This window comes from Equus asinus, chromosome 14 (assembly GCF_041296235.1).
Source record: "Equus asinus isolate D_3611 breed Donkey chromosome 14, EquAss-T2T_v2, whole genome shotgun sequence".
NCBI classification, from domain to species: Eukaryota; Metazoa; Chordata; class Mammalia; order Perissodactyla; family Equidae; genus Equus; species Equus asinus.
The window spans coordinates 25,080,788-25,106,302 of NC_091803.1; the positions used below are offsets into that span (position 1 = coordinate 25,080,788).

At 42.0% G+C, this 25,515-nt stretch overlaps 1 long non-coding RNA gene across 2 annotated transcripts; it reads right to left on the reverse strand.

Annotated features, from left to right (window-relative positions):
- Window positions 1-350: 350 nt before the first annotated feature.
- LOC139040185 (uncharacterized) lies at window positions 351-25,454 on the reverse strand. 2 transcript variants are annotated; one of them, XR_011494193.1, is made up of 4 exons: window positions 25,324-25,448; window positions 24,473-24,575; window positions 4,027-4,075; window positions 351-2,941 (listed from the first exon to the last, which is right to left on the reverse strand). It is a non-coding gene; the product is annotated as an uncharacterized lncRNA (long non-coding RNA). The 2 variants fall into 2 exon arrangements; XR_011494192.1 differs by lacking the exon at window positions 24,473-24,575 and having other exon boundaries at window positions 1,283-2,941; window positions 25,324-25,454.
- Between the last annotated feature and the right edge of the window lie 61 nt (window positions 25,455-25,515).

Sequence of the window (25,515 nt, forward strand, 5' to 3'; positions counted from 1 at the left end):
TGTGAGTTATATCTCAAAAAATAAAAAATGAAAAATAAAAGTTGAAATTATGTGGGGCTGGCCCCGTGGCTGAGTGGTTAAGTCTGTGCGCTCCGCTGCAGGCGGCCCAGTGTTTTGTTGGTTCGAATCCTGGGCGCGGACATGGCACTGCTCATCAAACCACGCTGAGGCAGCGTCCCACATGCTACAACTAGAAGGACCCACAACGAAGAATATACAACTATGTACTGGGGGGCTTTGGGGAGAAAAAGGAAAAAATAAAATCTTTAAAAAAAAAAAAGTTGAAATTATGTGTGTGTGTGTGTATGTAAGAAATCTGAAAGGACACACAACCACACTCCAAACAGCATAAGGTTTATACATTTCTATATTGTCTGAATTTTTTTTTACAATGAGGATGTATAACTTGCATAATTTTTTGAAAATATTAAAAACACAACAGAATAGAGGAACTGTATTTGTTTCTGGGAAAGTGAGAAGGACACTGAGATTCTCCTTGTGCTGTGAGGAAATCCTGCTCAACCTGCAAGGCCACTTCCAATGCCGCTGCCACAGGGAAGGCTTTTGCAGGCAGATTATTTATAACCTACCGCTAGGAAGCTACAACGTGACAAGTTGGCTCACAGTAATTAGATGATGTCAGATAGTCTTTTTCAAATTCACTTAAAATCAGATAATTCAGACTGATTTCTTTGATTCTCCCTCCAGTATTTCCAATTTACATCTAACCAAATTCTTTTGCTTTGTTCTGAAATTACAAAAAGAATATACATCTTAAAATTCAAACATTACAAAAGTGTGTAAAGTAAAAGAATAAAGACTCTCTTTTAACATCTACCTCACACTCCTAAATCTCAAGAATAATTATGGTTAACAATTTGGAGCCATACATTCTTCATGACAAAAAATAGTTAGTCCTAGTAGTTAACCGTAGAGGTTTGACCTGTTTGGAAAAACTCCAATTACCTCACCACAGAACATCTAAGCCAGAATTAATAGTCAAATCAGCCATCTCGAGTGCGAAGGTGTTTTGTGCTGATCTCAGCCCATCAACAACCAATGTTGTGATTGGACTGGCCCTTGTGGTTCTTGTTATGATTGCAAGACGCCATTTGGCAATAACCATAAGGAAACTGAAAAAATAAAAGTTTACAAGACCTGGAAATAACATGGCACACCTGGGGCCACACAGTGAGGCCATGTGGAGGGACAGAGAGAGAGAGCATGTGCATGCGCTTGGGGTTCTGCTTTCATTGGGGTAGAGGGTGGGGACCTAGAGTTTCACAGGCTTACTCTTTATTGGTGAATTTATAACACAAGAGTGGGGATTTGAAGAGCAGGAAGACAAAAAACGTATCCCAAATTGTCAGTTACTGAAATCAACCAAGATCTCTAAAACAAAAGAGCCTCAGTGGAGGAAGACGGACTGTTTTTTACCTAGTTGTGTGACTGGCAATGCGTTGATTTGAGGTAGCCCTCTTTGAAGTAGATGCCTTGACAATCAAAACTTAAGTCAGGCACTTGCATTACAAAAAATAAAAAAAAAAAAACCTGTCAGAGCTCACCTTACGATCCACCCAGTGAGGCTGAGGCATCAGAGTGAATAGTGAGGACATTAGCTGCCTGAGTAGCTGATACACTAAAAGTCAGGGGTAGGTCACATGGTAACCCAGAAAGTACATATCTGAAAAGGGTTATAGTAGCAAATCCTATAATAATTATACAAATGATAAACAAATGGTAAGCAACAGGACATATTGGAGCATATGAGGAAGCCATTTGGTGTAAAACTAATTCGGCTTGACCTTATTTTTCCTGACAGTGGCCATTGAACATGCACTGTATATCCACTTTAAGCATTTGCTGTGTCCCAAAGACAAGAACAAATGACCTTAAGATAAAGGTGCAACTTTCCCCACATTAGCATTTCCTTAAGGGTAAGCATCTCTCCCTAGACTAGGAATTGATTGCTGCACTCACCTGTGACCACTCAGCTCAAGACACCAGACCTGCTACCTTCTGTGTCCACCAAGACAGCAGACCTACTACCTGCTGTGTCCATCAATTGCTGTGCTGACAGGGCAATTTCGTAACTATTGTAAAAGGGACATTTCAGTCATATGTGATGCATGCTCTCTGATGGTATATAACCACTCTGTACACCCGCACTGCTTTGGAGTGCTCTGTTCCTTTGTGAAAGGACTCTCCCGGGCTATATGGTCCTCACATCTGGCTCATAATAAACTCACCCCAACTTTGATTTATAGATTGATTACGGATTATTTGCATCAACACAAGCAATACTGTATCCTGAAATACGGTCCATAAGCCAAACTTGAAAGGGTGCTGTAATGAAACTAAGTCAGTGATCTCAAGGCCCTAGAAATCTCTTCAAAGATTTGGGTGATACTGCGAAATATTTCAACATCTTGGATAAGCAGGTTTGAACCTGTCCTGGGTTGGTAGATTTCTTTATATCTCATTGAATTAGTCTCTTAGTCCCGATAACAGGTCAGTTCAGTTAAATGGTCGTGTTCCATTTCAGGAGCTGGTGATGTAGGTGGGCTCCCCAAGTTAGGCCTATATGGTGCAAGTACTTGCATCAAGTATGTAATAAGAGGAATTTCTATGGAAATAAAAGAAAAACAATGGTTAGTAATTGGAGCAGACTATAATTCCAGTTTCTGAATTTTGAAGGCAGTCATTCAGAATTTCTAGATTTCAGGCTCAAAGCATCTTCAGATGGGGTGAGCGCAGACAGTGGCAATCTGATAGATTTTCCTGGTTTGTAGTTTGAATGTCTCTGATGATCTTTCTGAGTGGCCCACACAGCAACAAGCACAAAGATTGTCCTTTCATGAGCTGTTGTAATTTCTCTGAAGTTCGTATCAAGTTGTTCCACTTTAGCTTGCACGGCTTTGGGGAAATGGCAGTTTTAGTTCTCAATGATTCCAAGTCATGAGGGTGGGAGAAAAATTCAAAATGTTAGCTTGAAGAGTTGTAGCCAGATATCAGAGGAAATGAGACAAATTCAGTATCTAGTCCAGTTTACACATAGAAAACAAAACCTCAAGAGCAATTAACAGCACTAGAATTTGATATCCACAAGGGTGTGTTACTGAAATATAATTTTTTTTTCTCTACAATCACTCCCATTTCTATCAGGGAAAATCAAAATAAGACTAATTTGTAAAATAAGTCTAGTCTCATTAAACTTGGCCTGGTTATTCATAAAAGTACAGCAAGAATGGGCTCTTTTAAGTCTGCTTTGCTGAAACTTTTCATAAGGAATCTCAGATTGAACTTTTAAAGACCTCTGGAGGGGCCGGCCCCATGGTCTAGTGGTTAAGTTTGCCCGCTCTGCTGCAGGCAGCCCAGTGTTTCATCGGTTTGAATCCTGGGCGCGATCCTGGGCATCCAGCCATGCTGAGGCGGTGTCCCACATGCCACAACTAGAAGGACCCACAACTAAGAATATACAACTATGTACCAGGGGGCTTTGGAGAGAAAAAGGAAAAAAATAAAATCTTTTTTAAAAAAAAAAGACCTCTGGAGGCTAAGAAGCCAAACCAAATACTTGCCATCAGACTTTGCCTATAATTTCTATAGATTGAGGTGAATTCCTCTCTTCTTGAGGTCCCCAAAACATCCTGAGGTTCCTAGGCCTGCAAGGAAGTAACCTTCCTTACTCAGCCGGTAAGGCTGCTGGAAATCCTGTAAGCAAGGTATCAGGCCAATTTTTCCAAGGAGTTTTATTGGTTCTATAAAAGCTTCCTTAAAGCTGTCTGGTAATATCTGAGTTTATGTACGTCTCTCTTAAATATGAAATTCCAGTTTAAATCTTGGTAATACAACCAATGTTTCCAATTGTGTCTTGTTACAAGGAGAACAGATTCTTATTGAACTTATGCAAATAACTATATTGCCATGAAAATAATAATACTTACTGAAAGTTTTTTAATTCTCAAGGGATCAGGTAGGGAGAAAAAGTATTTGTTTCATCTTTGTTCATAAAGATATACTTACCAAATTGCTGGAAGTCATAGATAGCTTAAGAGAGGAGGTTTCCTTAAAACTGGGGAAAAGAAAAAAAACACACACAAAGATTAAAGAACCAACAATGTTTCAAACAAAAAGTCATAAAAAATTATAATCGTCCTCATCAGTTCATTCAGCCCCATGTAATTAATTCTTGTTGATCTTTATCTTTTGTCACAAGTTTTATGAAGCCATTAGTTTTTCCATCAGGGTTCTGTAAATTCTTACCCACTTCAGTAGTATGCTCTGAAAATTATTGGAGACCTGTGTAAAGAGTACTTGTCAGAGTCCTATGTCAGATTCATGGAAGAATTTCTCTGAAGATGAATCACTTTTTTTTTTTTTTAAAGATTTTATTTTTCTCCTTTTTCTCCCCAAAGCCCCCCGGTACATAGTTGTATCTTCTTCGTTGTGGGTCCTTCTAGCTGTGGCATGTGGGACGCCGCCTCAGCGTGGCCTGATGAGCAGTGCCATGTCCGTGCCCAGGATTCGAACCAACGAAACACTGGGCCACCTGCAGCGGAGCGCACGAACTCAACCACTCGGCCACGGGGCCAGCCCCTAAGATGAATCACTTTTGCAGGAACATTTTTGCAAAAGTATCAGAGCAAAACAATAACTGTCTGTAAATGATAAAAGGCTTAAAAACAGCATGGTTAAAGATCTGGTTAGAGTTCATTATAATGCAATTGATAAGAAAAGGTGGTTATTTCTGTGACACACATTTAAGATAATAGAATTATGACTGATACATATCAGATTTTTAGGAATTTCATATAATTTCTGGAACATTTATATTAACAACATATATCCATACAAGAATATCCATACAGATGTAGTACTATTTCTTATTTGACAATGCTTTCCATGTAATTTAACATATCAAGTAAACCTATTTATTTTAATGTCTTTCTCTTTACAAAGAGAGAAGACAAATCTTTTGCAATTTTCCAGGGACCCTCTGAAAAACCTCAAAGTTATTTTCAAGTCAAAAAGGTTTCATTTATGGGCCACCCCAGGGGCATAGTGGTTAAGTTTGTGCGCTCCACATCAGCAGCCTGGGGTTCGCAGGTTCAGATCCTGGGCACAGACCTACACAACACTCATCAAGCCATCCTGTGGCAGCACCCTACATACAAAATAGAGGAATATTGGCATGGATGTCAGCTCAGCAACAATCTTCCTCATGCAAAAAGAGGGAGATTGGGCAACAGATGTTATCTCAGGGCCAATCTTCCTCACACACACACACACACACACACACAAGATTTCATTTATAATTTGATTTAGAGAAGTTTGTCAAAAATATCAAAAAGTTTTGGACACTTGACTAAAAAGAATCACACATCATTAAGAAAAAATACTTAATTATCCATTTAACCAAAATGACAATAAAAGATTTTGAAGGCAAATACAGAAAGTTACATGCTTCTGAGCAAAAATTAGCTCTTTGAATATCAAGAAGACTTGGTTTACTTAAGTTCTCAAAGACCTGATGATAAAAATAATATGAAGCACATTAAGTTATTTTGGTAAGACACAAAATCTTTCCTTTCCAGGTAGATTACCCAAAAGGAAAGAAAAACTCATAATCTCTTCTTAAGAACAGACCAACAATCCAAGAAAACTCTGTCTTTCCAACAGAGAGAAAGCCAAATTCTAATTTTACACCAGTGTACTTTTGATGTTAAATTTCATTCATTCATTATTTTTTTTTAACTTAATTAGATCCATTCTAATCTTAGCCAGCCTGACCACACATAAAATTCCTTTCCCAAGATTCCTTTCCACAAACCTTCCATAACCCTCTTTTTTTTTTTGAGGAAGATTAGCCTTGAGCTAACACCTGCTGCCAATCCTCCTCTTTTTGCTGAGGAAGACTGGCCCTGAGCTAACACACGTGCCCATCTTCCTCTACTTTATATGTGGGACGCCCACCACAGCATGGCTTGCCAAACAGTTGCTTGTCTGCACCCAGGATCAGAACCTGCGAACCCCAGGCTACCAAAGTGGAACATGTGAACTTAGCCGCTGCACCACTGGGCTGGCCCCCATAACCCTCTTTTTACATTCAGATTTTTTGTCCTATGTTTTTTCCTCTTTCCATAATGAAACAATTAGCCTGACTTTAGGACAAAATCATTTTCCCTTCCTTTAACAAAAATGCATTTCCATACTTTGTACCTTTCTTACCCAAAAACATATCCAACTTTCCTTGCACACAGAGATGTGTTCCTTATTATTTGTGGTAGTTTTTTTTTTTTTAAGATTATATTTTTCCTTTTTCTCCCCCAAGCTCCCCGGTACATACTTGCGCATTTTTAGTTGTGGGTCCCTCCAGTTGTGGCATGCTGGACATCACCTCAGCATGGCCCAACGAGTGGTGTCATGTCCACGCCCAGGATTCAAACCAGCGAAACCCGGGGCCGCCAAAGCAGAGCACGTGAACCCAACCACTCAGCCACGGGGCTGGCCCATATTTCTGGTAGTTTTAACCACATATATTAAATAGAATTTTCAACTCTCAGAAACATAAATTTACAGTGAAAACTAAGAAGTAGGCAATTGTGAACTATCTGCCACACCAGCATTCTTTAGATTTGCAAATTTATGAATATATTTAATAATTTCTAGAGATATATGCTTCCTCATAATACAATTTTTCAATGTGGCATAAAACGTGCTTACTAATAGATCCAAATGTCTTTAGTTCCTCTGTAATAAGAGGTCGAAAGTAGGTAAACTTAGACTTGTTTAGCAGTTAATGTTTCAGTATTTTATCTTATTTCGAAATTATCTAGACATTCAATAAATTCCTACCATTTACTTTAACTTAGCAAAATTCTAATGGTGGAAGTTACCATAGAGATTTGGGAAACAATTTAAGTAGACATATCATAAAACAATCAACACTAAAAGGTTCACCTCAAAACCCCTATCTCACTTACATCTATATAATTTATTTCTTCTTAACAATTATGTTTATATTACCTACAAAAACTTCATTAGACATTAGATAATGTCAGGCCTCATCCTAAGTTATTTTTCTTGCTGAGAAATTTTGTAATAGACTGGGGCAGGCCCCTTGGCCAAGTGGTTAAGTTTGCACACTCCACTTCAGCGGCCCAGGGTTTTGCTGGTTCTGATCCTGGGCGCAGACATGGCACTGCTCATCAAGCCATGCTGAGGTGGCATTCCACATGCCACAACTAGAAGGACCCACAACTAAAAAAATACACAGCTATGTACCGAGGGGCTTTGGGGAGAAAAAGGAAAAATAAAATCTTAAAAGAAAAATTTTGTAATAGAGATAACATGAATTTATTTGACTAGTAAACCCAGGTAGATTAAAAGTTGTTTACATCTGCATCATATTTAATCCTATTAACTCTGAAGACATGTCTATATTAAACCAATAAACTTAAACCAGCTTTATTTATTTATTTATTTTTTATTGCAGTAACATTGGATTATAACGTCATACAGCTTTCAGATGTACATTGTAATATATTTCGAATTCTGTGCAGATTACATCATGTTCACCACCCAAAAACTAATTATAGTCCATCCCCACACATGCAAGCCTAATCACCCCTTTTGCCCTCCCCTCTCCCTAAACTAGCTTTAATACCAAGTATTTTTCCAGATCACATGAAACGGAAAAGCATTTGGGTTAGTTTCTATTATATACTTAATGTATATAAGTGCTTAATTTACTTCAAGCCAATTAATTAGAGATCTTTACAAATTAATTTTGGCTATACCATCAAAAAGTAGAAAAATATCACATATATAGCATATATCCAAAGACAGACACAAAGAGAGACCCTACAGCTTCCATTATGAAACAATATAAAACCCAGTAGTTTATAAATAACAGTTAGAATAAATTAAGTTTACTTGCTCAGATGGCTAAAGTTTTTTACTATTTGTGGACAAGACTTTTAAGGTTTGTATTTTCCCTTGACAAGTAATCTTATGGAGGCTATGGCAAGGGAGCCTTTACAGCAGTTTGTATTTTTCAAAGGTCTCTCTCTCTCTTTTTTTTTCTTCAGTATGGGCAGAGTTTTAATTACCTCCTGGTGTTTACATTTCAAAGACATAGTAAAGTTTACATCTTCAACAGACAGAGAAAGAAAATATAAGGTTTCTCCTAGGAGTTTTAGAGACTTTTAGATGTTTTTGGCAGTCCCAATTAAAATGTAGTAGTGCCACACTATAATTAGAGGGAGCACCATGTAAAGAATAATTCTCTGGACTTAGGGTCAAATGGGTCCTCTTTAGAGTTGGAAATGAAGAAGGGGTCATTTGGGTCACTGTGGTCGTGGAAATGATAAGCCCATTGGACCACACCAGTTGCTCGCTGCAGGAGATGGCTTCATCTTAACGTTTTCCATTCACTGTGAGCCTGAGCGGTGATCACTGTGATGGAAGGATAGGCATCACACCAGCAATAAATATCCACGTGAGGAGATGGAGGGTCCTAGTACAAATATCCGTGGCTCTAGAGGACTTTGCCCTCCCATTTCCCTCTTCCTCTTCACTAGAGGCCTCAATAACCCTGTCAGCTTTTCCCTGATGGCAGGGACACCCCACGAGAGGTCTTTCTTAGTTCTTTCTCGTTCAGGGGAAAGCCAAGGGGGCTTAGGATCTGTGGTATCTTTGAGGAAACGAGCATATAGCCTGGATGGATCTTTAAGAAAGTTATGGAGTTTAGGGTCTTTAGAGATACCGGCCAGTTGACACGTTTTGGCAGCCATAAATAACAATTCAGAGCCCATTACAAACAAACAAATAAACAAACCCCACAATAGCCAATTAGTTTCCTTTTCCTCTTCCTGCTGCATAAAATCTTTAAGAAAGGTTTGAATTTCAGTTAAGGTATAACTTCTGATCTTAGTTTCCATTTCTTGATTTTCTTGTTACCTTAATCTTATGTGTTGTTATTGGAAAATTTTGGATGATGTCACTATGAGCCCTCTTCATAGGTGGCCGTTTTCCTTTCCAGGGTGTCCCAAGAGACATCTCCAGGATTGGGGTTTGCTTCCACTAGCACGATATGCACAGGGTCTTTGGGGAAAGCCCCTAGACCTCTGGAGCTTCTTGGCACGTTGGTTATGCCATGTCACTGAGTCACGCTCAGGAAGATTCATGGGGTTTTGCATTTATCAAGGAGCTGACGTGCTTCCTCAGGGTTCTTAGGAGGCACTGGCACCAGAAGTTCAGGACATTTATGTTTGTCCATTATTTTTTTAGTAATATCACACTAGGGATTGGACACATAATATCCCATCAGGTCAGGGGACAAAGAGCAACAGTAGTGAGCGAAGTGATGACACAGAGCCTGCAGGCCTCTGTTGTATTTTCCCTCTGGTGCCATGGGTTTCCAGCTGCAAGGCTATTTCACTCTTCTGGGTTAGAACATGTAGTCTGGGCACCACCCACTGACTCAGCGGTCACCTAGGCCGAGGTCTCCTATCCTCCTCACCTAAGGGAATCTTTTCCTCATGCCTTTAGCCTAGAGGCTCTGCTTGGGTGGTGACAATAGCCTTGTGATCCAATCCACCCTCCTTGGTTCTCCTTGGCCTTGAGGCATGGGAGACCCTTATGCACATTAATAGTCAATTAAGGCCTTTATAATTAGTGGTCTAATCCTCTCTTAGACCACGTGGCCTCTATCATACTGCTCTGGAGAGATCCTTGGATTATCACGGCAGCCATGACCTTTTGGACTGGATATCACAGGCAACACATAATAGAGGCAATATGCAAAAGCACACAGCAGTGTGATAGACCCTCAGCAAGCAGTGCTCCCTTCCCAGATGGTGTTATCCACCTGAGTTAGGTGGTTAGTAAGCAAGTTGCAAGTAAAGGGCATTTCCCCTGGTTAACTGCAAGGGCAGTCGTACGATCCTGCTGACTCCACCAACTGTTTTGTGTGGGTCTCAGCCTATCAATAACCAGTGCTGTGGTCAGACCAGCCCTTGTGGTTCTTATTATGATGACAAGATGTCCCGTGGCAATACCCATCAGGAAATTTTGAAAAAATAAAGGTTTATTACTTACAAGACCTGGAAATTACATAGCACACCTGGGGCCACACAGCAAGGTCGCAGGTAGAGAGAGCACACAGGCCAGTGGTTCTGATTTTATTGTGGTGGAGGGTGGGGGCCTAGGGTTTCACAGGCTTACTCTTTTTTTTTTTTATTGTGGTCATAATAGCTTTTAACAGAGAGAGATTTCAGTTGTACATTATTATTTGTCATACACCATGTAAATGTGTCTCTTCACCCTTTGTGCCCACCCCTCCACCTCCCACCCCCCCAGTAACCACTAATTTGTTCTCTTTGTCCATGAGTTTGTTTATATTCCACATATGAGTGAAATCATATGGTGTTTATCTTTCTCTGTTTGGCTTATTTTGTTTAACATGATGCCCTCAAGCTTCATCCATGTGGTTGCAAATGGGACGATTTCATCTCTTTTTATGGCTGAGTAGTATTCCATTGTATATGTATACCACATCTTTATCGAGTCATCAGTCAGTGGGCATTTGGGTTGCTTGCACGTGTTGGCTATTGTGAATAATGCTGCAATGAACACAGGGGTGCATATGTCTCTTTGAATTGTTGATTTTAAGTTCTTTGTGTAAATATCCAGTAGTGAGATAGCTGGGTCATATGGTATTTCTATTTTTAATTTTTTGATAAATCTCCATACTGTTTTCCACAGTGGCTGTACCAGTTTGCATTCCCACCAGCAGTGGATGAGAGTTCCCTTTTCTCCACACCCTCTCCAACATTTGTTGTTTTTTGTCTTGGTGATTATAGCCATTCTAACAGGTGTAAGGTGATATCTAAGTGTAGTTTTGATTTGCATTCCCTGATCATTAGTGATGTTGAGCATCTTTTCATGTGCCTATTGGTCATTTGTATATCTTCTTTGGAAAAATGTCTGTTCATGTCTTTTGCCCACTTTTTGATTGGGTTTTTTGTTTTTTTTTGTAGTTCATTTGTGTGAGTTCTTTATATACTATGGAGATTAACCCCTTATTGGATTTATGATTTGCAAATATTTTCTCCCAATTGGTGGGTTGCTTTTTCATTTTGATCTTGGTTTCCTTTGCCTTCCAGAAGCTCTTTAGTCTGATGAAGTCCCACTTGTTTATTTTTTCTTTTGTTTCCCTTGTCTAAGTAGACATGGTGTTCAAAAAGATCCTTTTAAGTCTGATGTCAAAGAGTGTACCGCCTATATTCTCTTCCAGAAGTTTTATGGTTTCAGGTCTTACATTCAAGTCTTTGTCCATTTTGAGTCTATTTTTGTGCATGGGGAAAGATAATGGTCTACTTTTATTCTTTTGCATGTGGCTGTCCAGTTTTCCCAGCACCATTTATTGAAGAGGCTTTCCTGTCTCCATTGTATGTTCTTGGCTCTTTTGTCAAAGATTAGCTGTCCATAGATGTGTGGTTTTATTTCTGGGCTTCCAATTCTGTTCCATTGATCTGTGTGTCTGTTCTTGTACCACTACCATGCTTTTGATCGCTATAGTTTGATTGCTATAGTTTTGTAATATATTTTGAAGTCAGGGATTGCGATGCCACCAGCTTTGTTCTTCTTTCTCAGGACTGTTTTGGCTATTCGGGGTCTTATGTTGCCCCATATGAATTTTAAGATTCTTTGTTCTATTTCTGTGAAGAATGTCATTGGGATTCTGATTGGGATTGCATTGAATCTGTAGACTGCTTTATGTGGTATGGACATTTTAACTATGTTTATTTTTCCAATCCATATGCATAGAATATCTCTCCATTTTTTAAATGTCATTATCGATTTCTTTCAGTAATGTGTTACAATTTTCTTTGTATAGATCTTTCACCACCTTTGTTAAATTTATTCCTAGGTATTTTATTCTTTTTGTTGCAATTGTAAATGAAATTGTATTCTTGAGTTCTTGTTCTGTTAGCTCGTTATTTGAGTATAGAAATGCTACTGATTTTTGGAAGTTGACTCTATACCCTGAAACTTTGCTGTAGTTGTCGATTATTTCTAATAGTTTTCCGATGAACTCTTTAGGGTTTTCTATATAGAAAATCATGTTATCTGCAAACAGCAAGAGTTTTACATCTTCAGTGCCTATTTGGATTCCTTTTATTTCTTTTTTTAAAGATTTTATTTTTCCTTTTTCTCCCAAAGCCCCTCCGGTACATAGTTGTGTATTTTTAGTTGTGGGTCCTTCTAGTTGTGGCATGTGGGATGCCACCTCAGCATGGCTTGATGAGCAGTGCCATGTCCGCATCCAGGATCCGAACCAGCAAAACCCTGGGCCACCTAAGTGGAGCACGAACTTAACCACTTGGCCATGGGCCAGGCCCCACTCTCATTATCTCTTTAAATTTGTCTCTAGCACACTCCTTTCCAGCCACACTGCTTCCCTGGCTCCTTGATGATTCCAGCATACCTCTGCCCCTGGAGTCTTTGCACTTGTTCTCTTGCTTAGCTTTCCCAAGACAGCCTCATGGCTCATTCCCTCATCTTCTTTAGATCTTTGCTCCTTAGCACTTATAGACTTCTGCTTAGCCTATCTAATTTACTGATTCATCTAATTTATTGTTCATCTTCCCTACTAGAATGTAAACTCCACTGGGCAGTATTATTATTTTTTTTCTTTTGAGGAAGATTAGCCCTGAGCTAACATCTGCTGCCAATCCTCCTCTTTTTGCTGAGGAAAACTGGCCCTGAACTAACATCCATGCCCATCTTCCTCTATGTTATATGTGGGACGCCTACCACAGCATGGCGTGTCAAGCGGAGCCATGCCGGCACCTAGGATCCGAACCCGCGAACACCAGGCTGCCGAGAAGCAGAACGTGCAAACTTAACTGCTGCGCCACCGGGGGGCCCCACTGGGCAGTATTATTAGTTGTTGTTGTTATTCACTGCTGCATCCCCAGTACCTAAAACAGTGCCTGGAGCATAGTAGGTAAATATTTAATCAGTAAATATTTACTGATGAGTGAATGCTTGGGGCTACCTTTGCCCCTAAGGATAGTTAAGAGACTTGCTTTCCAAGGTCTAGGTTCTTAGAAGCAAAAAGCTGCATGTCCACAAGGGAGAGTTTGAAGGAGTTGAAAGGAGAGGGCTCAATTCCCAGAGCCAAGAATTTATTTAATAAATATTTAAAATTAAATAATAAGCTGGTGTCAGGTAAGCAGTCAGTTAGCTCCTACCAGAATTTGAACTGGAGAACACAGAGAGGACTGGCCAGTTATAAGTGAGGGGCGAATGGTACAGACATGCAGAGAAATAGATGTCATGAGAGATAAATCGTGAGATCTATGAACAAGGAACAGTGATAACTCGAAGGGCTACGTTAATTCCTTTTTTTTTTTTGGAGGAAGATTAGCCCTGAACTAACATCTGCTGCCAATCTTCCTCTTTTTTTGCTGAGGAAGGCTGGCCCTGAGCTAACATCCGTGCCCATCTTCCTCTACTTTATATGTGGGACGCCTAGCACACCATGGCTTGCCAAGCGGTGCCATGTCCGCACCTGGGATCCCAACCGGTGAACCCTGGGCCGCTGAAGCAGAACATGCAAATTTAACCACTGCGCCACTTGGCTGGCCCCAAGGGCTACCTTAATTCCTAATGGCCTCTCTAGTTCCAGTCCACAAGTACTCTCACACTGAACCCTTTCTCTCTGTAGTTCTTAAATTAATAAAATGTTGAATAAGCAAGGGTGGGGCAACAGGGAGCCTCTGGGCATGCTTGGGGACCATGGCCTCTGGCCGATGAGGATGAGGCAGGAAAAGCAGACTGGGACCTCCCTGCCCCCTACACCAATCCACCAGGCCTAGAAACCCAGGACAATTCAAGGTAAAGTTCTCTCTTCAGATTCACACAGATTTGCTGACACGATGCTGCTGATTGTATCGGCTGCTGTCTCCTGGCCCAGGCTCCCCACCCACCGCTTCCTCCTGGGTGCAGTGACACAGACTGCTTTGGTCAGGGTGGTGCTGACAAAAATATCTGGGTCACCACAGTGCTTCTTCCCCTACTTCCCACCTGCCAGGAGGCTAGGAGGAGGAGAAACTCCCCACAGCAGGAGGCTGGGCCTCAGGGGAGAGGTAGTTGGTCACTAAGACCCAGCGGGCCCACAGTGGGTGGGGCTTTGGAGGCCACCACTCTATTCCAAGGACCCTATGATCTCATGGTTAGGAGGGCTAGGGCATTCTAAAGTTCTAGAAACTCTACTTGGATTTTCTGAGAGAGGGCTGAGCCGAGTGCGCCACAGGTAGGAATTTCATAAGGATGGCACTCCTTGGGTATTCACATGCAGTCCATAGGTCCCTGTTGTCACTGGGTAACCTGACTCTAGGGGCTCCATTTCCAGCCTCTAGGTGTGCAGTTGATTTTTGTGGCCAAAAGGGCATATAGTTCAGAGACATAGACCTTGGAATCAGTTCCAAGCAGTCCTGCCTTGCTATGTTGTACCAATGAATTTCTTCACCTCTCTGGGCCTTGGTTCCTTTTCTGCACGTAGGTCAGACTTCTACAGGACTCAGCAGTCTGTGAATTTAAATAGGACTGTATTAATCTTAATCCTTCCATGTTGTTGCCTTATTACCCTACGTGCTAGTACAAGATCCCCAGCTTCCTGCAAATTCCCTGTGCTATTTCAGAAAGTCTCCAGAGGCATTTCACTTGTGCTCCACTCCCTGGTATGTGAGCTGCTCCAGCTCCACACCTTGGCTGTCGTTCTATAGCCAAGATCTTAGATACAACAATTTTTGGCTATTGGCCCCAAACCCTCGAAATGCCAAAGTTGAGGGGAGATTGTGCTGGAGTTGGGGAGAGTCTCTCTCTCTGCTTTGAGTTACATCATGGTAGAGGTGTCCCCAAGCTCTACTGCTTGGCTCATGAAGCAGCTCCTCCAGGTTTCACTTATACTCCTTCTCAGCCTCTCCCTCTCTCGGACCCTGATTTATGTTGAGGGGGCCGAGCCAGACAAATGCTTGAATAACAACCACTACTCACAGAAGGATCACCACTCCCCTCTGACAACTGAGACTTCATTCCTGGGTCAAGCTCATTCAGCTATGAGTCTTCTCCACCCTCAGGAAGGTCCTCTGCTCCCTCTTGAAAAGGTCTTCTGTAGGGTCACCTCCTTAGTTCTCCAGACATGCCCGGTCATGCTTGAATTTCCAAAGTGGCCAAACCCCAAGTCTGGCCTGCTACACATCCAGTGGGGATGATAGTAACCCCCATCTCTTTCATTTGTTACATCAAGGAAAGCAAACTCCCTGCTATCACTCTACCTCGGTGGGAAAAAGGAAAACATTTCTCATCTTTTGACCAGGTAGCTTGAGTACAGAAACCAGTCATTTAGAAAAGAAAGCAAACAGAACCTGGAGGACCGGTTATTGGAAGATGGTTTTACGCTGTGTAACGAGGCGAAGGGTCTGGGGGAGCAGCAGCTATCCCCAATATCTAAATGATGAGGAAGGCCTCCTTCCTGACCTCACCACTTATCAGACCCTTCACAACCCTCCTCCAGCTGAATATTCCTGAAGCTCCTTCAAGAGCCGTGGATGACTCCCTTCAAAGACTAGGCTGACTCCCTATTAATTCAGAGGGTCTTGGCCACATCTCGTCTGGTTGTAATAGGAGCCCATTTGAGCTGGCTAAAACCAGCTCATTTATTCTTATAAAAGAATAAATTTGTTTAAAGGATATCACGAAGCCCTTAGGGGAACTCAAATACAATCGGGTCTCCCAGGTGGCAAGAAAGGACATCACATCTCTCCATTCCTCTCTCTCTCTGCAGGCCATCTTTCTCCACCGCTTCAACAAAGGTTGAAAGTGGTTGCCCTTCAGTGGCAAATCATCCCAGCTTTATACATACTTAATTGAAAAGACCACGCAGGCTAAGATCTCTAAATTTCCACACTCTTAGGAGGGAGAATCTGATTGGCCCAGCTGGAGTGAAATGTCTACCCTACAGTGATCAGATATGGCCAAGGGAACAGGGTCACATCTAAACACAAACCAGCATCCCACTTCACTCTCAACTCCTGGATGGGGAAAGTAGTTCTCAAGTAGAGATTGTAGGGCTAGGCAGAAATGTCAAAAGTTCTTTGTTACCTGGGGTAAAGCTCAATCTTACTCTGTAACTTCCTCTAGCCTCATACCCTATTTTTCTTCCTCATTCTCTCCTCAGCCTATCTTCTTTGCCTGGAATGTGCATTCCCCATCACCACTTATCAAAATCTTCCCAGCCTTCTAAGGTACCATGCCAACTGCTTCAATGCCATCCCTTATGATACCTTGAACTAGAAGTATAGTAACAAAATTTCAAATTTGAAAGGACTCCTGAATGTCACCTAAGTCAACCCTCCCCGACCTCACACAAGTCCCTATATACCAACTCCTCATCCAGGCCCTGCTTATACACCTCCAGAGACGGAGTGCTCATGACTTCTCTAGGACGTCAAACGCCACTGTGCCTCCAGCAGCTCTGCCTGTAGGAAAATGCTTTCTTGCATTACATGCCAATTTGCCTTCTTGTGGCTTCCATGCTGTAGACTTGATTCTGCCCTGTGGAAACGCCCAGGACCAGTCTGTTCTCTTTCTCATCTGAAAGCCCCTTCAGAAATTTAGACAGGGCTCATATCACTCACTCCATGCTCTTCTCTCTTCCAGGCTGAATATCCTCAGTTCTATCTAATATTCTCCATAAGACGAAGTCTCAAGTCCTCCGACAACCCCAGGAGGGACACCTCTTTCAACTACCTTCCTAAAATCTGGTGCCTCAAAATAAATGCAACAAGGATGCATCTTTTAATAAAGGATTTTTAAAATTCAAGGAAATCTTTTAATAAAAGAAGAAAGAGGGGGCTGGCCCCGTGGTCGAGTGGTTAAGTGCACGTGCTCCACTGCAGGTGAGCCAGTGTTTTGTCAGTTTGAATCCTGGGCACGGACATGGCACTGCTCATTGAGCCACGCTGAGGCGGCGTCCCACATGCCACAACTAGAAGGACCCACAACTAAGAATATACAACTATGTACCGGGGGGGCTTAGGGGAGAAAAAGGAAAAAAATAAAATCTTTAAAAAAAACAAGAAAGAAAAGAATTAAATACCCAGCAATAACAGGAAATTGGTTATATCGATTAAATACATCTATTTTATAGAATACTATTCAACTTGTAACAAAATATGGCAGATTTACAAGTACTAGCATAGAGAGATTGTCACGATAATGCAAGTAGAAAAAAAGCAAATTACAAAACAGTGTGTGCAACATCTTATTTATCAGCTAGGCAGGAAGTCTGTCTTTCTCAGCCTCTCTCTCCCACACATCTCTGCCTCTTCAACATTTCATTTTTTAGTGATTGGGGGGGAGGATATTTGCTGAACTCTGCATAGTTGTTATTTCTAGATTCTAGAGATGTCTTATTTCTAGAGTATAGAGGATGAGGCTCAGGGATCTTTCACGATATGATATAAGTATATATCATATAGTGTTTGGGTTTTTTTCATAAAGAGCACATACTACTTTTATAATCAGAAAACAATAATAATAAAGCATTTGCAATGCTTTGGTGAGCTCCAGAAATCAGGCTGTTGGTCTCTTCCCTCATTCACATTCTATTTATTCATTCAACAAATGCTCTCTAGGGCTTTCCTTGCGCCAGACCCCATTCTGGGCCCTGGGCTCACGGAACCCAGTGAGTTGTGGTCATAACCATGAGGAGTTCACAGGTGTCAAAGAAAACCTAGTGTGACAGATGCTATAACAGAGGGAACCCCAGGGTTATGAGATCACAGGGGAGGGACTTCCTAGAGTCTGTAAGAACTCTATGTTTGTTGGGCATAAAGGGCTTTTGGGTCACTGAGAGCAGCCTTTGCAAAGGCCCAGAGGTGGAAAGAGCTATGCTATCTTCTGTCTACCCTCCCCACCCTACTCCACCCTAGTCCAAGCCACCACCTTCCTTCACTGGTCTTCTTCTGCATCCTTCACCTCCAGACTATTCTCGACCTAGCAGCCAGAGAGATCTTTCAAAAACACAAATACAACCATGTTATCCCTCTGCTTAAAGCCAATTCTGTGTCTTCCTCTTTCTCTTAGGACAAAAAAGTCCAAAAATCTTTCACATGACCTATCAGATTTTGTATCCAATCCATCGGGAAATCTGTTGGCTCTATCTTCAAGAACTATCCAGAATCTGACCACCTCTCACTATCTCCAATGTAACCACCTGATCCAAACCACCATTGCCTCTCCCCTGGGTTTTTGGAGGAGGCTCCTCACTGTCTCTCTGCTTCCACTCCCCCAAACTCATCTCCCCTCACCCAACAGCCAGAGCGATCATGTCACTCCTCTGATCTAAACCCTCCAGTGGCTCCTATCTTACCCAGGGCCAAAGTCAAAGACCTTACAGTGGCCTACAGGCCCTGCACATCTGGTCCTTCATTGCCTCTCTGATATTACCTCCTCCTGTCTCTCCTTCACCCACTTGTCACCAGCCACAGTGACCTCCTTACAGTTTTTCCAACACATAAGGCTTGCTCCATCTCCAGGCCTTTGCCATGGGTGTTTCTCTGGCCCAGATCATCACGTGACTCCCTCCCTCACCACCTTCAAAGCTATCTTCTCCTCCTCCATCTCTGAGTCCTCCATTCTCTGAGTTCCGCCATCACTCCGAGTCTTTTTCTTCTCTCTCTCTCTTGTTCTTATGACAAGAGGTGACTCTCTAAGGCTTCTCACGTTTGCCCCAGATACAAAAATGAAGCTTCCTGTCACTTGGGATGCTGGAAGGTGGTTAAGAGTGTGAGAGCTTGTGGCCATGGGTGTCATTTCTCAAGTCTCTTTAGGCAGAGACTGTTTCTGGAAGCCCTGACTGTTGCTGCAAGCTCAGGGGAGGTGAGGGTTGGCAACTGGGGTGGTGCCTGGCCTGGGTCAGGCCCAGGTCAAGGACCAGCAATGGGGACAATGACCTGGGTGTTGGGCCAGAGTGGTGAGGGCTCAGACCAATGGGAAAGGTTTTGGATCTCTGGGATTTAAAGAAGATTTTATTTTTCCTTTTTCTCCCCAAAGCCCCCCGGTACATAGTTGTATATTTTTAGTTGTGGGTCCTTCTAATCGTGGCATGTGGGACGCTACCTCAGCATGGCTTGATGAGTGATGCCATGTCTGCGCCCAGGATCCAAACCAGTAAAATCCTGGGCTGCCGAAGCAGAGCGCACAAACTTAACCACTCGGCCACGGGGCTGGCCCCTGGATCTCTGGGATTTGACTGCACATTCAAAGCTATAGCAAAATCAGATTATGCCAGTCCTACAGTGACTTGTGAGGCTCCATGTCCTATGCCACCTCCCCCCACCCTGTGCCACATCTGTCTGACCTCATTTCCTACTCACTCACTATGCACCAGTCACCCTGGCCTCCTTGTTCCTACAACACCCCAGGTACACTCCTGCCTCAGCGCCTTTGCACTTGCCATTCTCTCTGCCTGAAACACTCTTTCCCAGATATCTGCATATCCTTTCTTCATTCAGGCCTTTACTTCAAAGTTACCTTCTCAGCGAGGCCTTCCCTGGCCACAATTACACAACACACACTCACATATCAGATTCCCTATGCCACTCTCTCCAGACTTCATTTTTCCTCCCTGGCAAGTGATTGATCTTATCTATTGCTACCTCTCTCCATTAGTATGTCAGCTCCACGAGGACAGAGATTTTTGTCTGTGTGTTCACTGCTATAGCCCCAGTATCTAGTGCAGTGGCCGGCACAAAGGAGGTCTTCAATAAATATTTGTGAATGAACCCAAGGGGAGTGTTGAACATCCATTACATGCCAAATATTTTTCAGCCACAATTTTTTTTCTTACTAGAAATAAATGGCGTGGGGCCGGCCCCATGGCCAAGTGGTTGAGTCACGCACTCCACTTCGGCAGCCCAGGGTTTCACCGGTTCAGATCCTGGGCGCGAACATGGCACCGCTCATCAAGCCATGCTGAGGCAGTGTCCCACATGCCACAACTAGAAGGACCCATGACTAAAAATGCACAACTATGTACCAGAAAAGTAAAACCTTTAAAAACAAAAAGAAATAAATGGATGATCTTATTTTTGTTTTTAAGAAAAACATGTATATGTCATATACAGAGCACACAGTACACTTCTCCACACAGCCTGGAGGGAGTGACAGGGTGCCCCCTGGGGTTCACTGTGAGGTGGTGGCCCTCCACATACATGAAGAAAAATGTCTAAAACACATTCTGCTAAGGTATTACCGGTATTTCTCTCTGGGAGGAGGAATTTCAAGTTACTTTAACTTACTTTTTACTAAGCTGCATTTTGTGATTTTTTTACAATGACAACAGAATAATTTTGTAATAAGAAAAAATTTGAATTAAAATGTACTCAGGGCCGGCCCCGTGGCCGAGTGGTTAAGTTTGCGCACGCTGCTTCGGCAGCCCAGGGTTTCACCGGTTCAGATCCTGGGCGCAGACATGGCACCACTCATCAGGCCATGCTGAGGTGGCGTCCCACATGACACAACTAGAAGGACCAATAGCTAAAAATATACAACTATATATTGGGGGAATTTGGAGAGAAAAGGCAGAAAAAGGAGAAAAAAAGAAGATTAGCAACAGTTATTAGCTCAGCTGCCAATCTTTTAAAAAAAACGTGTACTCAACCTGGGGCCAGCCCAGTGTCGTAGTGGTTAAGTTAACCTGCTCTGCTTCAGCAGCCTGGGATTTGCAGGTTTGGATCCTGGGAGCAGACCTAGTGCCACTCGTCAAGCCACGCTGTGGCGGCGTCCCACATAAAATACAGGAATATTGGCACAGATGGTAGCTCAAGCCTAATCTTCCTCAAGCAAAAAGAGGAAGATGGGCAACAGATGTTAGCTCAGGGCCAATCTGCCTCATGCACACACAAAAAGGTGTACTGAACCTTCTGAAGTATTTTCAGTGTACTGAAAATATACTGAGTATATATTTTATCCTAATAAAACACTTTTTAAGTGCACTGAGCTTTAAAGCGTAGTGTTATAACTCAATTATTATCTTAAGGGGAAAACACTGACTAGCCCTAGCCTCACTGCTTTTGTTGTATGTGAAAAACAAACGAGGGTTGGTACTCAGATCCTCTTATTCTTTACAATCTCTCTTTTTTTTCCTTTGCCTGTTCTCCCAATCTTACCTGCAGGTTTTTAGCTTTGCCAGCTTTGACCAACATCTTTGACCAAATGGTAAATGTAGTTTAATGGATCTCTCAGTGAAAAACAAGAAAAAAACAAAAAGGATGTTTTCAAATGCTTGTGACGCAGTCACAAGGATCACCCTCAAGAGGCCCATGTGGACCACCCACACAGAGGCACCTGAGCTTGTCGTTCTGGCCAAGTGGGTTGGTCACAGGCCAAGGCAAATCACGAATTTGTTTGCACTGGCCCAAGTGAACATTGCTCCCAAGTAGAAGCGACAGGGAACTAGATGGATAAAAATCTTCCCCCCAAACAGTGCTGCTTCTTCAACAGGGCATGTAGGGGTTGTCAGTATTATCAAAGGGGCCCCCAGGATGAGGAGTCATGCAGCAGCCTTCAGGTGAGACACACCTGGGTTTGCATTCTCACTAGGTGGATTCCCAGCTGGTCACCTTGTGCAATACTCCTAAGCAATCAGGGACCTCAGTGTCCTCATCTGTAAAATGGAGATAATAATGCCAATTATCTGGGGCTGCTATGAGAATTAAACGAGATAAATAAATGCAAAATGCTCAGCAGCATGCCTGGCTTATCATATGTGCTCAGCAAATTGTACTTTATTTATTTAAAACTCTTTTCTTTTTTTTTTTTTTTGAGGAAGATTAGCCCTGAGCTAACATTTGCTGCCAATCCTCCTCTTTCTGCTGAGGAAGACTGGCCCTGAGCTAACATCCGTGCCCATCTTCCTCCACTTTACATGTGGGACGCCTACCACAGCATGGCTTGCCAAGCGGTGCCACGTCCACACCTGGGATCCGAACCGGTGAACCCTGGGCCGCCAAAGCGGAATGTGTGCACTTAATCCCTGTGCCACCAGGCAGCCCCAGCAAATTGTACTTTATAAAATCATGTATTTTATACAAATCTTATTGCCAAGTCAAGAGCTAGAGAAACCAGGGTGGACAAAACAGAGTAGGCCCTGCCCTGTGGACCTTACAGACCAGGGGGGCAGGCAGATAGCTATGGTATAATCACATGAAAAAAGAACTACAAATAGTGCTAAATGCCGAGAGGGCAAAGTCCAAAGATCTAAGAGAGCCTATAAGCAGGGGCACCTGATCTAGTCACTTTTTAACCCAGGTGAGGTGACTACAGATGGAATAGAGTGTTTTTGTGTTTCCCTTAGCGACATGAGGATGCTTCACATGTGCAATAGGCTGAACATTTTGCAAACAAAATTTCACAGTTGAGATTTTCATGTGATCCTTACACCAGATCCCAAGCAGAGATTGTGACCCTCATTTTACAGAAGTGGACACTAAGGTGTCGAGAGGTTATAGAACTTCCTCAAGGCCAGACAGCCCACTGACAGCAAATCCAGAAAATCCCACTGACAGCAAATCCAGAGGTCAGATAAAACCCAGAAGCCTTCTGCTTCCACATCTATTAGTTTTTCACTACCTCATTTTTACTTTTTGTATTTTTCATTCTGAACTATAGCATACTTTCTTTTCGTAATGTTGGAAATATAGCTTACTCACAAAAAGAGTGTGGGAAAATCTACGTGTACAGTTTAAAGAACACCCATGTAACTACTACCCAGCCCAAGGACCAGAATTTAACAGCCCAGAGGTCCCCTATGTACTCTTCCCCAGAAGGAACCCCTAAGCTAAATTTTGTTAATCATTCACTCTCTTACCTTTCCAAAAAGTTTTTAGCATTTATGTATCTCTTAACAATATACTATAGCTTTGCCTGGTGTTGAACAAAGTTCAATGGCATCTTAACTGATGCGTTCTTCTGTGACTTGCTTCTTACTCCCAACATCTTATTTTTGAGATTGTCCATATACTTATAATTCATTTTCACAGATAAATAGTATCCCACTGTGTGATTACACCACAATTTATGTATGCATTCCCCTGTCAACAGACGCTTGGGTTATTTTCAGCATTTTGCAATTATAGTTCTTTTTTTTTTTAAAGATTTTATTTTTCCTTTTTCTCCCCAAAGCCCCCCGGTACATAGTTCTGTATTTTTAGTTGTGGGTCCTTCTAGTTGTGGCATGTGGGACGCCGCCTCAGCGTGGCCTGATGAGCAGTGCCATGTCTGTGCCCAGGATTCGAACTGGCGAAACCCTGGGCCGCCGAAGCGGAGCATGAGAACTTAACCACTCAGCCACGGGGCCAGGCCCTATAGTTCTTTTTTTTAGGAAGATAAACAGGATTTGTTTTTATACAAAGCTTTCCAGGATGTTGTAAGTTTTGTGAATTTAAAGTCCAGTCCCTACATCCACCTTAACAGTACTGTATTCTATCATTTATCTTGAGTTTACCGTCAGTCAGGAACTGTTAGGTGTTTTACACACATTTTTAAATTTAATTCTCATAACATTCTTATCTGGTGTGTATTACTATCTTCAAGTGATAGGACTATTTTATAGGCAATGCAACTGAGTTTCCTAGAGGTTAGACAATTCACCCAAGGTCATTAGGAGAGCCAAGATTGCAACTGAGTCTAATTCTAAAGTTCAAATGCCTTCCAATTCACTCCACGCCTTAATACTGTATTGTGTAGTAATAAAAAGCAAATGTAATGATGTACAAGATCTTTAAGCATCTCCTACATTTTTTATGTTTTTAATTGTGGTAAAATACACATAACATAAAATTTACCATCTTAACCATTTTTAAGTGCTCAGCTCAGTAGTGTTAAGTACATTCACATTGTTGTGCAATCGTTCTCCGGAGCGCTTACATCCTGTACATGTCTCCTGGGGCACATGTACCTGAGTTTCTCTAGGGCATGCGCTGTGGGTAGAATTGTGGGGGAGTTCCACCTATGGGTGGAATGCATGGCTTTGCATATATTTGACTTTATCAGTTAAGGCCAAACTGTTTCCAAAATGGTTGCACCAATTTATACTTCCATAGGCAGTTACTTTTTTTTTTAAGTATGTAATACATTCAAATCTTTAAAAAAATTTTTTCTTAAGTTCCAAATGTTTAGGAACAAAAAGACAACACAATGAAAACTCTCCCATCCCCTAACCACCTCACTCCCTCCCCAGAGGCAATGAGTATTACTAGTTCCTGGTGATTACTCTTCCAGAAATATGATTTTGCACATAGTTCCCCATTTTACAGCAAATAGTAGCACTCCATACATGCTGTTCTGAAGCTTGCTTGCTTCTCCTAACAAGCAGCATAGGCAGTCTAACCTGGTGGTCTTGGAGAAGGTTGCTCAGATTCATATCCAGCTCCACTCTAAACTGGGTGTAACCTTGTACAGGTCATTTAATCTCTGTGCCTTATATTCCTTATCTGGAAAATGCAGAAAGAATCCTAACTCATAAGTTTTTTATGAGACTTAAATTAGTTAATACAGGGAAAGCATTTAAAACGGCGCCTATTAGAACTGAAACTATTATCAATACAATTACATCAATGTTTTCTCATTCTTTTTTTATGCTTGCTTGGTAGCCTATTATATAAATGTACCATAATTTATTTTAATCATAATTGATAAACATTTAAGTTGTTTACAGTATGTCGGTACTACAAATAGCACAGCAATAAATAATGTCTCATTTCCCACTCACATTTGGCGAGTACATCTGTTGAATGAAGTCTTAGAATTGGAACTGCTGGGTCAAAGGTATTACGTACAGTTATAATTTAAATAGATACTGGCAAACCGCCCTTCACGGATATATCACCGATTCTCATTATACTAACTTAAAGAGCTAGAGAAACTTTAGAATAGAAGAGACCTAGCCAAGCTCCTTTGCTGTCCAGGTAGTCAACTGATGCGGGGAGGGAAAGTGACTCACACAGGCAGTTAGTGGTGGAAACACCACCAGAACCCATGCAGGTGCCTGGACTTAGAGTCTTAAAGTTCTTTAATGTCCATTTTAACGTGTCATTATTTTGATGCTGCAGTTTGCTTACTTAATTGTAGTAACTTAAAATCTAATTAGTCATTATTCTTTCCGATTTTTTCCATCGGCTATTTTCCTACAAGAAACCCTTGGACAATTCTGACCTGCATGAGGTTTGCCCAGTGACCTACCTTCTCTCGTTCTGGAAAATGCTAGAGTTGCAAACTGCCTCTAGGGGTGCGGAGGTCCGCCAGCCACTCCCAAGAGAGTATTTAAATTACAACAAGGGGAACTAACCAAAGCACTTGTTCTGTAATCTCGCGGAGACCAATTTCGTAAACTGCTGGTTGATTTGTGACCTAAGGAAGTGGCAAAGTCATCAT